This window comes from Triticum dicoccoides, chromosome 4B (genome assembly GCF_002162155.2).
Source record: "Triticum dicoccoides isolate Atlit2015 ecotype Zavitan chromosome 4B, WEW_v2.0, whole genome shotgun sequence".
Taxonomy (NCBI): Eukaryota; Viridiplantae; Streptophyta; class Magnoliopsida; order Poales; family Poaceae; genus Triticum; species Triticum dicoccoides.
The window spans coordinates 244,179,481-244,192,029 of record NC_041387.1 but is presented as its reverse complement, the minus strand read 5'-3'; positions in this window follow the sequence as shown (position 1 = coordinate 244,192,029).

Sequence of the window (12,549 nt, the reverse complement as noted above, 5' to 3'; positions counted from 1 at the left end):
GCCGCCCCCGCCCCTGACCTCAACGTCGCCCTGGACGCCGCCCCGGCCTCGACGCCGCCATGCCCCTCCCTCGTCGCAGTCACCCGAGGTGAGCACGCCCGCTCCTCCCTCTCCCCTACCTCTGCCTAGGGTTTCTTTATATTTTAGTTGCATATTAAGTTTATTTTTGTTGATATTAAGTTTACTTTAGTTGCATATTAAGAACTAGGTACTAATTAGGTAGTAGAATATTTTTATTTATATTAAGTTTATTTTTAGTAAGAACTAGTTGAATTAATAGAACTAGTTAGTAAGAACTTGTTTATATTTTTTAGTTAAAGCAATTTTCCCGCCTCAACGTGGACGATGCCTATCCCGCATCCTCGTCGTCGAGTCGGCGGAGAACGACACCTGCTTGACCAGATCGGCCATGTCTGGGACTGGGCTCTGCCCGGGTGGTACTGGGAGGCGCTACCTACCGGGGGGCGCAGGTTGGTGAGGAGCCAGCCTGTCGTTGACCCGGACCTTCTTTGGTGGCGGTCGCGTGGGCCAGTGATGATCGAGAGGCTCGAGGACTCCGCGGAGGTGGTGCGTCACCGTGTCAGTGAGGAGGACGCGCACGTCCGTCGCTACTTGCTTGCATTGGAGCACAGGCCATTCTCCAATACCTGGCAGGTTCTCCGGGGATCTCACTGGAGCTATGATCCCGTGATGGTTCCTTCTCTGTGGGTGTCCACCGCCCGCGCCGATACCCGTCGTGTGCTAGGGTTTTAGTTGTATTAGTGATGTTATATGTATGACACTATTCGTGATGTATTAGTGATAATATTCGACGATGTATGGACGTATTAGATGATTTACTTTTGCTTATTGAATGCATGCTAATTTGAGTCCTATAAGATATTTTGAAATGTATATCTTGTGTTGCTCAATATCCAAGTGGCCCGTCATGTTTGCAGGTTACACCTCCGAGTGACCTATGTTTTGCCGGGGTGTTGATTCATTTCCGTTCCGGCAAATTTCAGGCGCTCGATATGTCCTATTTTAGCAAAGGTCATGCCAGATTTTTTCGTGAATTTTGGCATGACTTGTGCCAGAATATGTAGGAAATATCGAGTGCCCCGGATTTGTGTGTTGAGTATCTTGGTAGTTGTCTTCGATCGATTTTCAATTGATGTTTTAACTATGAACATAGGAAATGTCTGACGGCGAAAAGGATTTCGGTATTTGCAAATACTGTGAAGACGAGCGCGGCCTGTGCGACGGAATCTTCCTAGATCATGATAGGCGCTTCAGCATCAAGCTGGACGAGAACTTCGAAGTGGATACAATAAGTCACAACGACAAGTCTTTTTTCGTAATTAAGCATGACATCTGCTTCATTTGCTTCCACTTATATTTTTTTACTATTCTACTAGCGTATCCCCTGCCATGCAAGAGTTTTTGTATTGGATAAGATAGGTTTCAGTCATAGTATGGAGGAAAAGAAAGTTTACTTGAAGACCGAGCATGGTTATATTTTCCATGCAAAATTGTACAATTCAGACGACTACACCGATTTTGGATGCAAAACATGGCGAGCACTATGCAAGACTTATGCATTTGAGCCTGATATGGTTATCACCTTTGATATTCGTCCGGAAGATGATATTGAAGGTAATACCGACATCTGGGTCGATGTGCAGACGCCTCCAGTTATACCATTATGTAAGTTTCTAAACCATATTTATGTCTTTGATCGATATTGTTTATTCAAAAATAGTTGACAACTAATTTGTATTGTCAGCTTATTTCGGTGCAAGCAAACATGTCCAGCGCTTGGTAGACAGGACCGTATACTGTCCTGGGGCTGAACTCAACTGTGTGGAGCTCAGTCATTATGTTTCATGGCTTGAGGATCTTGATACTGTCAAGACAAATTTTCTTCCTGCATTTAGAAATGTTAGCACTGAAAATGTGCGACCAATAGTGTTCGTAATGAACTACGGTCACATCTATTTAGGAAGGATGGTAAGATTTTTGCTATTTGTCATCAGTGCATCTTTTCCATACATTATTTTTGAAACTAAACTTCATTGCTAAGTATGTTAACATACGATGTTCTTCAACAGGGACACCCGATGAATGTTGTGCCTTATGGGATCGAGACTAAAGGTACCATGAGTATTATCAGCTTACGGCCAAGATATCCTACAGATTACTTTAGTGCATTCAAGATTAGCGACGGATGCTTAATAGTGCAAGACTGGACCAAATATGTGATGGGGGAGCGCAGAGAAGTACTAGGGGGCAGCAAACAGATGTGCTACCCATGATTAGGAGACAGGTTCATCTGCATGCTCTAGCTTGATCAAGGAGGAGAGCTATACATGTTTTATGTTATTTTACCTAAGAGAGAGCAGCAGGAGTGATTAGCTAGCTAGAAATGTGTTTCAGGATGATGATGTGCTACACTATATTACTATGATGATAAAATAGCTAGTGTTGGTGGTAATGACTATGATGATTATTATTAGCTAGTGTTAGTGGTGATTAAATAAATACTGTTTTTAGACAGAAATAAATACTGTTGGTGGTAATGACTATGAGGATTATTAAATAGCTTGTGCTGGCGGATTAGATTCAAGTGGAGGCAACATGTGGTGCACGTCGAAAGTACTACTAGTCCAAACTAGATCAAGTTTGGATTAGTAGTATACTTTTGACATGCACCACATATTGCCTCCACTTGAACCTAATCCACCTTCATTTGACACACTGTTATGGACATAATGATGTAAACCTCATAACTAGTATTGTATCAATATTTGTACGATGGTGCATAAATACACTAGAAATGAAAAAATTAAAAAAAAGTACTAGTAGAGATGGACAGAAAACACACTGCAAGTAGTTACCTTAGCAGCAGCGTGGTACCGAGCAAACGCTGCAGCTATTCGTCCTAGCAGTAGCGCGGGCATGCACGCGCTGCTGCTAAGCAATAGCTGTAGCGCCTTATTAGTAGCGCGCCCTCCTGCGCTACTAGTGAGCACAAAACCCGCGCTACTGCTAGGGTTTTCCCTAGTAGTGGCATGCCACAACACGTCCAGATACAGAGGGGCTGCTCACCCCCTGTGCTTCACCGAAGAAGTACTGGACCATGAATTTCCACAGGGTTTTAAACCTGTGAACATAGAGGCATATGACGGAACGACAGACCCAGGGGTCTGGATCGAGGATTTTATCTTGCATATACACATGGCTCGTGGGGATGACCTCCACGCCATCAAATACCTTCCCCTCAAGTTGAAGGGACCAGCTCGACACAGGTTGAAAAGCCTCCCCGAAAATTCAATTGGGAGTTGGGAGGAACTCGAGGACGCTTTCAGGGCCAATTTTCAAGGGACTTATGTCCAGCCTCCGGATGCGGATGATTTAAGTCACATAATCCAACAGCCCGGAGAGTCCGCCCGCAAGCTTTGGAACAGATTCCTCACTAAGAAGAATCAAATTGTCGATTGTCCGGATGCCGAAGCCTTAGCGGCATTCAAACACAGCATCCGCGACGAGTGGCTCGCCAGACACCTCGGCCATGAAAAGCCGAGGACAATGGCAGCCTTAACAAGCCTTATGACCTGCTTTTGCGCGGGTGAAGATAGCTGGTTGGCCCGTAAAGGCACCAGCGACCCAAGCACATCCGAAATAAGGGATGGCAACGGGAAGCCACGGCGTAATAAAAACAAACATCAAAACAAGGAAGAGAGCTCGAACAACACAATGGTCAACGCCGGATTCAGGGGCTCTTGACCTGATCAGCAAAGGAAGCCATTTAAAGGCAATAAAGAGGGACTGTCCGGTCTGAACGGAGTCCTAGACCGACTGTGCCAAATTCATGGTACCCCCGAAAAACCTGCGAACCACACGCACAGAGAGTGCTGGGTCTTCAAGCAGGCCGGCAAATTAAATGCCGAACACAAGGGAAGGGAAACACCAAGTGAAGACGAGGATGAACCTCGCCAGCCGAACACTGGGGGACATAAAAAATTCCCACCAGAGGTTAAAACAGTAAACATGATCCACGCGACTCACACAAACGCGCGCTCAGAGACGCATATGCGATAGAGCCCATCATACCCACACCTAACTACTGGTTGTGTTGTCCTATCACCTTCGATCACACGGACTGCCTGACTAGTATTCGGCACGGAGGATCAGAGGCCTTGGTGCTTGACCCAATAATCGACGGATACCATCTCACCCACGTCCTCATGGACGACGGTAGTAGTCTCAATTTAATATACCAGGACACTGTCCGTAGGATGGGGATAGACCCATCCACAATTAGCCAAAGTAACACCACCTTTGAAGGGTTGATACTAGGCGTTGAAGCCTACGGCAGGGGATCCGTCGTACTGGAGGTAACATTCGGCTCCCCAGGCAACTCCAGAAGCGAAGAACTACTCTTCACTGTCACACCCTTCCAAAGCGGCTATCACGCATTGCTTGGAAGAGCGGCCTTCGCCCGCTTCAACGAAGTACCACACTATGCCTACCTTACACTCAAGATGCCCGGTCCACGTGGCGTCATCACGGTTAACAGAAACCCAGAGCGCTCTTCATGCACGGAGGAATACGTGACGGCTCTAACGGCCGGACTCTAAGCGGCCTCCGATGCCAGAAAGCATGACTGGTCGTTAAGACCACGGACACGGTTAGACGAGTCCGGCAGCCCGGATAAAAATGAGCCAGGGTGCCGTATATGTAATCCCATAGAGGACACCAGGGGCTATAAATATTTAATAAAACCCCACCGTTGGCCTGACCTTATTTACAGGCCAATGCCTTACACTTTTACCATCCATCGCACGCTTACGTTGTACTCTTCTACACGAGTTTCTCTTTTTTACAGGCATAATGCGTGCGATACCCTTCCAGCAAACGGCACAACGGAGACAAAGGCGCAGACGTGCAGCAGGGCCCCGCTCAAAGGTTTCTCTTTAGATTAAACCCCTGTGTAAACCTTTTATATTGCCTCTTGTTGTTTACATATCCCATGGGTACTATACCCACAGAGGACACTGCCGTTATTGGCATTTCGCCACGACAGACCAATGCACGTACCTGGAAATACAGGGTTTATAATGAAAGGGCGTTCTTCAGCCCATTTTCTGTTACAAAGTCCCAATACCTTTGGGAGTGTTCGGCGTCACGACTTTGGCCTTATATGCATCAGCTCTGAATCATGTCTTTGGTCAAATGTTGGGTTTGCCCGGCTCCTGGGTTTGCCGCCTTACGTTCCGTTCTTATCGGCTAAGGCGGCCAAAGGAGAACTACTGTGATTGTGCCCTGGTTATTCTGGATGAGCACCTCAGTAGAGAAAGCCAAAAACTGACTCTCATGATACAGCGAGAGACTGTTCAACCACTCGAAGACTTACCGGAATCTTTAGGATTCCTCCGCATTAAGAAGGACCGTTTCCCCGTCATGTACACACGCGCCCGTATTCGGATGCATGCAAAAATACTAGGGGCTACATAGTAGACCCACCGTCAAACTCCTATGGCTAAGTGAAAGTGTTACAGCTATATAGTCTGGTTGCCTAGTTCGACGTGCGATCACCTCCTTAATGGACCAAGACGTTGGATCAAGTGTGATTATGCATATTTTTTGCGAACACCCCCGCATTGTATGCGTGGGGGCTGAAGCCAACGACTGCTAACTTTCAGAATTACACATATATATAAAAACGACCACACAGGAGGCACAAATAATACTTTCGGGCAATAAGTATAAATACAGCCTCATAATCAAAATAACATTGTTTTTACAATGACACGAGTTGTCACTCAAACATGACATTCTTCGAGCACTGAGCCTCAGCGAGCACCTTCTGTTACCTGCTCCAAGTAGTGCTCGGCCGGATCCTGGCCTCTCGCCAGATTCTGGGTCGCAATATGGGTGGCCTCCATATTTGTCCAATATGCTTTAACGCGGTCAAGTGCCATCCGGGCACCCTCTATACACGCCGACCTCTTCATGGCATCGATTTGAGATACGACACCGAGGAATTGTTGCACCAAACCAAAATAACTGTCTGGCTTCGGCTCCTTTGGCCAAAGATGGTCTATTACAGACCGCATGGCAAGCCCGGACAACCTATGAAGTTCCGCCACGGCAGCCATCTTCTCACTCAACGGCAATGGGTGCACAGCAGCATTGAATTGGGACCAGAATAGCTTCTCCACTTCTTTATCGCCTTGATCCTCGAAAAACTTGGCCGCATCAGCTGTACTCTTCGCGAAGTCAGCATAAGCATCTGCAAAACTCCAGCGTCGATCTAGGAGAGCATACTTCGGATCCAAAAACTTCATCTGCAACAAGTAGGGGCTCCCGGCCACGATTTTTCCTACCTGTCGAAGCTCCTCCCGCACATCCCTGATTTCGGTCCGCATCTCCTTGGCCGCATTAACTTCCTTGTTCAGGTCAGCCGAATTTACCTGATTCTCCTTTCAAGGAGCTCATACCGGTCGGCGACATTTTTCAACTCCACAGCCATTTCGGCTATCTTGTCTTTGCTTCGGTGATGAGCAGCCTGTTCGGCTCTCAACTCTTCGGCCGCCTCTAGGGCAGCCGCATTGCTAGCCCGCGCTTGTTTCTTGGCCTGGGCAAGTTCCGCTCTCAGGGCTTCCATGGCAGCAGCTCCGTCTGCAATCCAAATATGTCGCATTAATATTATGCCCCTCTCACATTTTCCTATACAACATAGTAAGGAAAGCAGAGCACATACCTTGTGACTCATTCAGCCGCTCGTACACCAGCTTGATATCGACATCAATAGATTCAATCTGCCTCCTTAGTTCGGCAACTTCAACGGACTGGTCGGCTGCCGGACCCTTAGATACCTGCGCATATGTACAGCGCAACCATTACTTACGAAATATGATCCTCCGTTTGCCGCCTAGGGCGGGCAACCAGAGTCTCAAGGGCTACTATCCATATGGAGCACACCTAGCGCGTGCCTCACAACCAAAAAATTGTGTATTTTTTACTACATACACCAAAGCCTCTGAGCAGGCTCGTAAATGCTTCATTTGAACCGCTTGTGGCGGATGAAATCTTCTTGAGCACCATGCTCATTAATGAGCGGTGCTCCTTTGAGAGCGCAAATCGCTCTAGAAGGCCCGTCAGTATGTCCGGCCGAACACCAAACTATGTTAGACCCTTCTCATCGCCCCCCGTGGGAGCCGAACGCTCTGGGCTCAGGGCGACTGAAGGATTAGCTTCTGGCTTCGGCAGATCCAGACTCCTCCGTGACGGCACCTCAGTGTCACCCGCCTCATGAGGCGGACATGCTGGTGGGGTCTCACTCTCCATCATCTCTGGAGGAAGATCCCTCGAAGACGAACTCTGTTGAGAAGAGCTGCTAGGCGGACTACAAAGAATGGATCCTGGTTAGTGTACTCGGAGAAAAGTAGTACCTTCGAACTTACACGTAACTTACAGCTCGGTGGAGGGCTGGCTCGTTGGTGGGCATGACATGGTAAGGACGCCCTTCGGGGCAGGGCCCCCTGGTGATGCTTTCTTCCCCTGCTTGGGCACCTCCGTATCCAAGTCTTCGGAGGCGGCCCTCTTCTTCCCGCGCGGGGAGGAGGCTTTAGACTCCCCTTCCCGACTATCCTCCTTAGGGGAGGTAACAATTCCCCCTGTTTGGATGCGCAGTGTGTGAAGTTCGGTTTCTCTGTTATTCCCTTCGTCTTTCCCTAAGGGCATTTTGTTGAGCACCCGGCCAAGCATCTTGGCAGTGGTTGGACTAGGTGAGCCTTCGGGAAGTGGCGCCAGACACCTGATTCTCTCCGCCTTGCTGAGCTATTCCTGGCCACGGAGGATTTTCAGAATAATGACTATGACAAATATGAACGAAGTGTCCGGTTTCAAGGTTACTTACTTGGGTATCTAGGCGATTGCAGCTTAGGCCCGCATCCTCGGTGGTGTCCGGACATTTTACTTGTGGTCTGAAGAATAATTTACACATCCCTTTGAGCTTCAGGCCAAAGAAGTACTTAATAGTCCGCGGACCCTCTGGATTAAACTCCCACATCCGGAGAGGCCGGCGTTTGCACGGCAACATCCGTCGGATTAGCATTACTTGAATTATACTGACAAGGTTAATGTCCCTCTCAAGAAGCTCCCGGATACGGCCCTATAGTATTGGTACATCACTAGCAGGCCCCCAATTCCGTCCTGCATCGATCCATGTTGCCAGTTGTGACGGAGGGCCCGAGCGGAAGTCGGGGGTGGCCACCCACTTTGTGCCTCTGGGAGCCGTGACGTAAAACCACCTCTGCTGCCATACATCAGATACTTCTGGGAAAGAACCCTCTGGCCATGGGGCATCGGTGTTCCTGCTTATTATGGCACCTTCGCACTCCGCATGTCGCCCCTCAATCATCTTCGGCTTCACATTGAAGGTCTTGAGCAATAAGCCGAAGTGTGGAGTGACGTGGAGAAAAGCCTCGCACACAATGATGAACGACGAGATATGGAGGATAGTGTCCAGAGCTAGATCATGAAAATCTAACCCATAATAGAACATGAGCCCCCTCACAAAGGGATCAAGGGTGAGGCCCAAGCCGCGGAGAAAGTGAGGAACAAATACGACGCTCTCATTGGGCTCGGGTGTAGGGATGACCTGCCCTAGAGCAGGAAGCCTGTGCTGGATGTTGGCAGTCAGATATCCGACATCCCTAAGCCTTGCAATGTCCTCCTCTTTGATCGAGGAGGCCACCCACCAGCCTAGAAGGTTGGATCCGGACATATTGGAGGATCTGGGGTGTTTGAGTTTGAGTCTCGGGTGTTCGAGCTCGAGATGCGAAGGGGCGCAAGGGTGGTGGAAAAGAGGAGTAGGCCTCGGCCCCTTTATAAAGGGGATGAATATCGAGAGTCCTCCACGTGACCGCTATAGACTTATCTAAAAACACGGAGTCATACCAACAGTCGTCATGGAGTGGCGCACACCCGTATTGATGGAAGATCCCGTAATAAGAGGAACACGATCTCTGCTTTGGCAGGGCATGCCAATAAAACCGCCTCGCAACGCGAGTCGAGGTGGGCCAAGAAACATCGGTTCGTGTTGGGCCGGGCCATGATGCAAGGGCATGACATACGAAGATTTGAAAGCACAAGTGCTCCCTAGGTGGTTTTGGTAATTAATGGCAACATATCTCTTGTTGGACTAACACTTTTATCTAGTATGTTTTAGATAAGTTCAACAATGGAGTGGCATGGACTAAAGGATGTTGGAACTCCTTCTAGATGCTAAGCACAAAGAATTGGCTCAAGCTTCAAACTCAAGACTCTTCATTTTACATTTTATTGATCCAAGATCACATTGAGTCTATAGAAAAAGACAATACTATCAAGAAGGGATGAGGTGTTGCTTAATGAGTTTCTTGCTCCACAGTACTTAGTGATATGCTCCAAAACCCTCAACTACTTTCCCACTTCCACACATATGACCTAAACCTAAAGTCCAACTTGGCCCCACCGATTCTTTCTATCAGGCGCCACCGAGTTCAAATGTCTTAGCCACTGCCACAAACCCTAGGCAAATCGGTCTCACCGATAGGGATCTCGGTCTCACCGAGATGGGATTGTAATCTCTCTATGTATGTCCATTACCAAAATCGGTCTCACCGAGATTGAGAAATCGGTACTACCGAGATTACAATGCAAACTCTCTGGTTAACTTATTACAAAAATCGGTCCCACCGAGTTTGAGTAATTGGTCCCATCGAGTTTGCCTGACCAACTCTCTGGTTAGCTAATTACCAAAGTCGGTCTCACCGAGTTTGTGTAATCAGTCTCACCGAGATTAAGTTATGCCCTAACCCTAACCATATCGGTCCTACCGAGTTGCATGTCGGTCCCACCGAAAATCCTAACGGTCACTAGATTTACTGAATCGTTCCGACCGAGTTTGTTGATTCGGTCTCACCGAGTTTGGTAAATTGTGTGTAACGGTTAGATTTTGTGTGGAGGCTATATATACCCATCCACCTCCTCTTGATTCGTTGAGAGAGCCATCAGAAAAAATCTACACTTTCAACTTACCAGTTCTGAGAGAGAACTACCTACTCATGTGTTGAGGCCAAGATATTCCATTCCTACCATATGAATCTTGATCCCTAGCCTTCCCCAAGTTGCTTTCCACTCAAATCTTCTTTCCACCAGATCCAAATCATATGAGAGAGAGTTGACTGTTGGGGAAACTATCATTTGAAGCACAAGAGCAAGGAGTTCATCATCAACGCACCATTTGTTACTTCTTGGAGAGTGGTGTCTCCTAGATTGGCTAGGTGTCACTTGGGAGCCTCCGACAAGATTGTGGAGGTGAACCAAGTAGTTTGTAAGGGCAAGGAGATCGCCTACTTCGTGAAGATCTACCGCTAGTGAGGCAAGTCCTTCGTGGGCGACGGCCATGGTGGGATAGACAAGGTTGCTTCTTCGTGGACCCTTCATGGGTGGAGCCCTCCGTGGACTCGCGCAACCATTACCCTTCGTGGGTTGAAGTCTCCATCAATGTGGATGTACGATAGCACCACCTATCGGAACCAGGACAAAAATATTCGTGTCTCCAATTGCGTTTGAATCCTCCAAAACCCTTCCCTTTACAGTCTTGCAAGTTGCATGCTTTACTTTCCACTACTCATATACTCTTTGCATGCTTGCTTGTTAAGTATTGTGAATGTTAAACTTGTGCCTAAACTCCACTTAAACTTAAAGAAGTTAAAAACTGCTACTTTGATACTTAGTGTCTAATCACCCCCCTCTATACACCTCTTCTCAAGGTCCTACAAGTGGTATCAGAGCATTGGTCTCCATTTCCTTGGTTTAATCACCATTGGAGGAAGATGGATGAGTCTACTTTGGGCAGTCTTAGACATAGAGTGCCTATACTTGATGGAGAGTATTTTCATGAGTGGAAAATTAAGATGCTTGTAATTTTCAATCAATATCATTTGAACAAGTACATTGCTAGCCCTTGTACACCTCATGTTGATCCTATGCATCCTACCCTTGATAAGTCAATTAACATGATTAGGAATCTTAGAACTGCCGAACTTATCATTAGAGGCTTGCCTAGAAACTTGATTGGATGTTTGCCTACTCTTAAGTGTGCCTACACCATATGGAAATTTCTTGAGGAACGCTTTCCAAATTATTCCCTAAAAAATCTAGATGAAATTCTCCATAAGTCTATTGCCTTGAGTAAGATGAATACTAGTGATCGTATGTTTGGTGATCGTCTATTTGAATTTACAAACCTTATGCGTGCCAAAGGAGATGTTGGAATTATTAGTGATATTATTTCCGAAGCTATACAAATTCATAAACAAGATCATTGTCAAAATCACTCTAAAGAATTACCCTCTCTAGGATATGATCCACCACATGACGATGTTGAACATGGATACTATGATGAGGATGATGATAGTGACTTCGATCTTGATGATGCAATGAGACACTTTGGTTTTATGGCAAATCTTTGGGGATATATGGCAGGAGGAAAGGAATGGGTTCTTGATAGTGGATGTACCAATCACATGACTGGAGATAAAGATATGTTTCGTGAGCTTGCTGAAAATGATGGTCCTCGAAAGTATGTCACCTTCGGTGAAAACTCAAAGGGTAAGGTGGTTGGCCTCGGTAAGGTGTCCATATCACATGATATCTCCATACAAAATGTCATTCTCGTTGAATCTCTTGGCTACAACTTACTTTCAGTATCCAGACTTGCTGATTTCGGTTTCAATGTCCTATTTACTGAAGTAGATTGCCAAGTGTTTCGTAGAGATAATCATAAAATGGTCTTTACCGGTGTGCATAGAGGTGATTTATACATTGTTGATTTCACTAAAAAGGCTCAACCTAGAACTTGCTTTATCGCTAAATCCTCTAAAGGTTGGTTATGGCATAGACGATTAGGTCATGTTGGTATGCGAAACCTTGACAAGCTTATTAAAGGGAATCATATCCTTGGTGTTAACGATGTCATATTTGATAAGGATAAACTTTGCAGTGCTTGTCAAGCAGGTAAACAGGTTGGAGGAAGGCATCCCGTGAAAAACATCATGACCACAAGGAGGCCACTTGAGCTACTTCACGTGGATCTTTTTGGTCCCAATACTTACAAGAGTCTCGGTGGAAATTCTTTTGGTCTAGTTATAGTTGATGATTTTTTAAGATTTACGTGGGTGTTCTTTCTCGATGATAAATCGCAGGTCCAAAAGATCTTCAAAAACTTCGCTAGGAAGGCCCAAAATCAATTTGAAGTGAAGATCAAGAAGGTTCGTAGCGACAACAAAACGGAGTTCAAGAACGCAAACATGGACACCTTTATTGACGAAGAAGGGATTTCACACGATTTCTCGGCTACGTACACACCTCAACAAAATGGAGTTGTTGAGAGGAAGAACCGGATGCTCATTGAAATGGCGAGAATGATGCTTGATGAGTACAAGACACCGAAGCACTTTTGGGCAGAAGCGGTTGAGACAGCTTGTCATGCAACAAATCGCTTGTATCTTCACA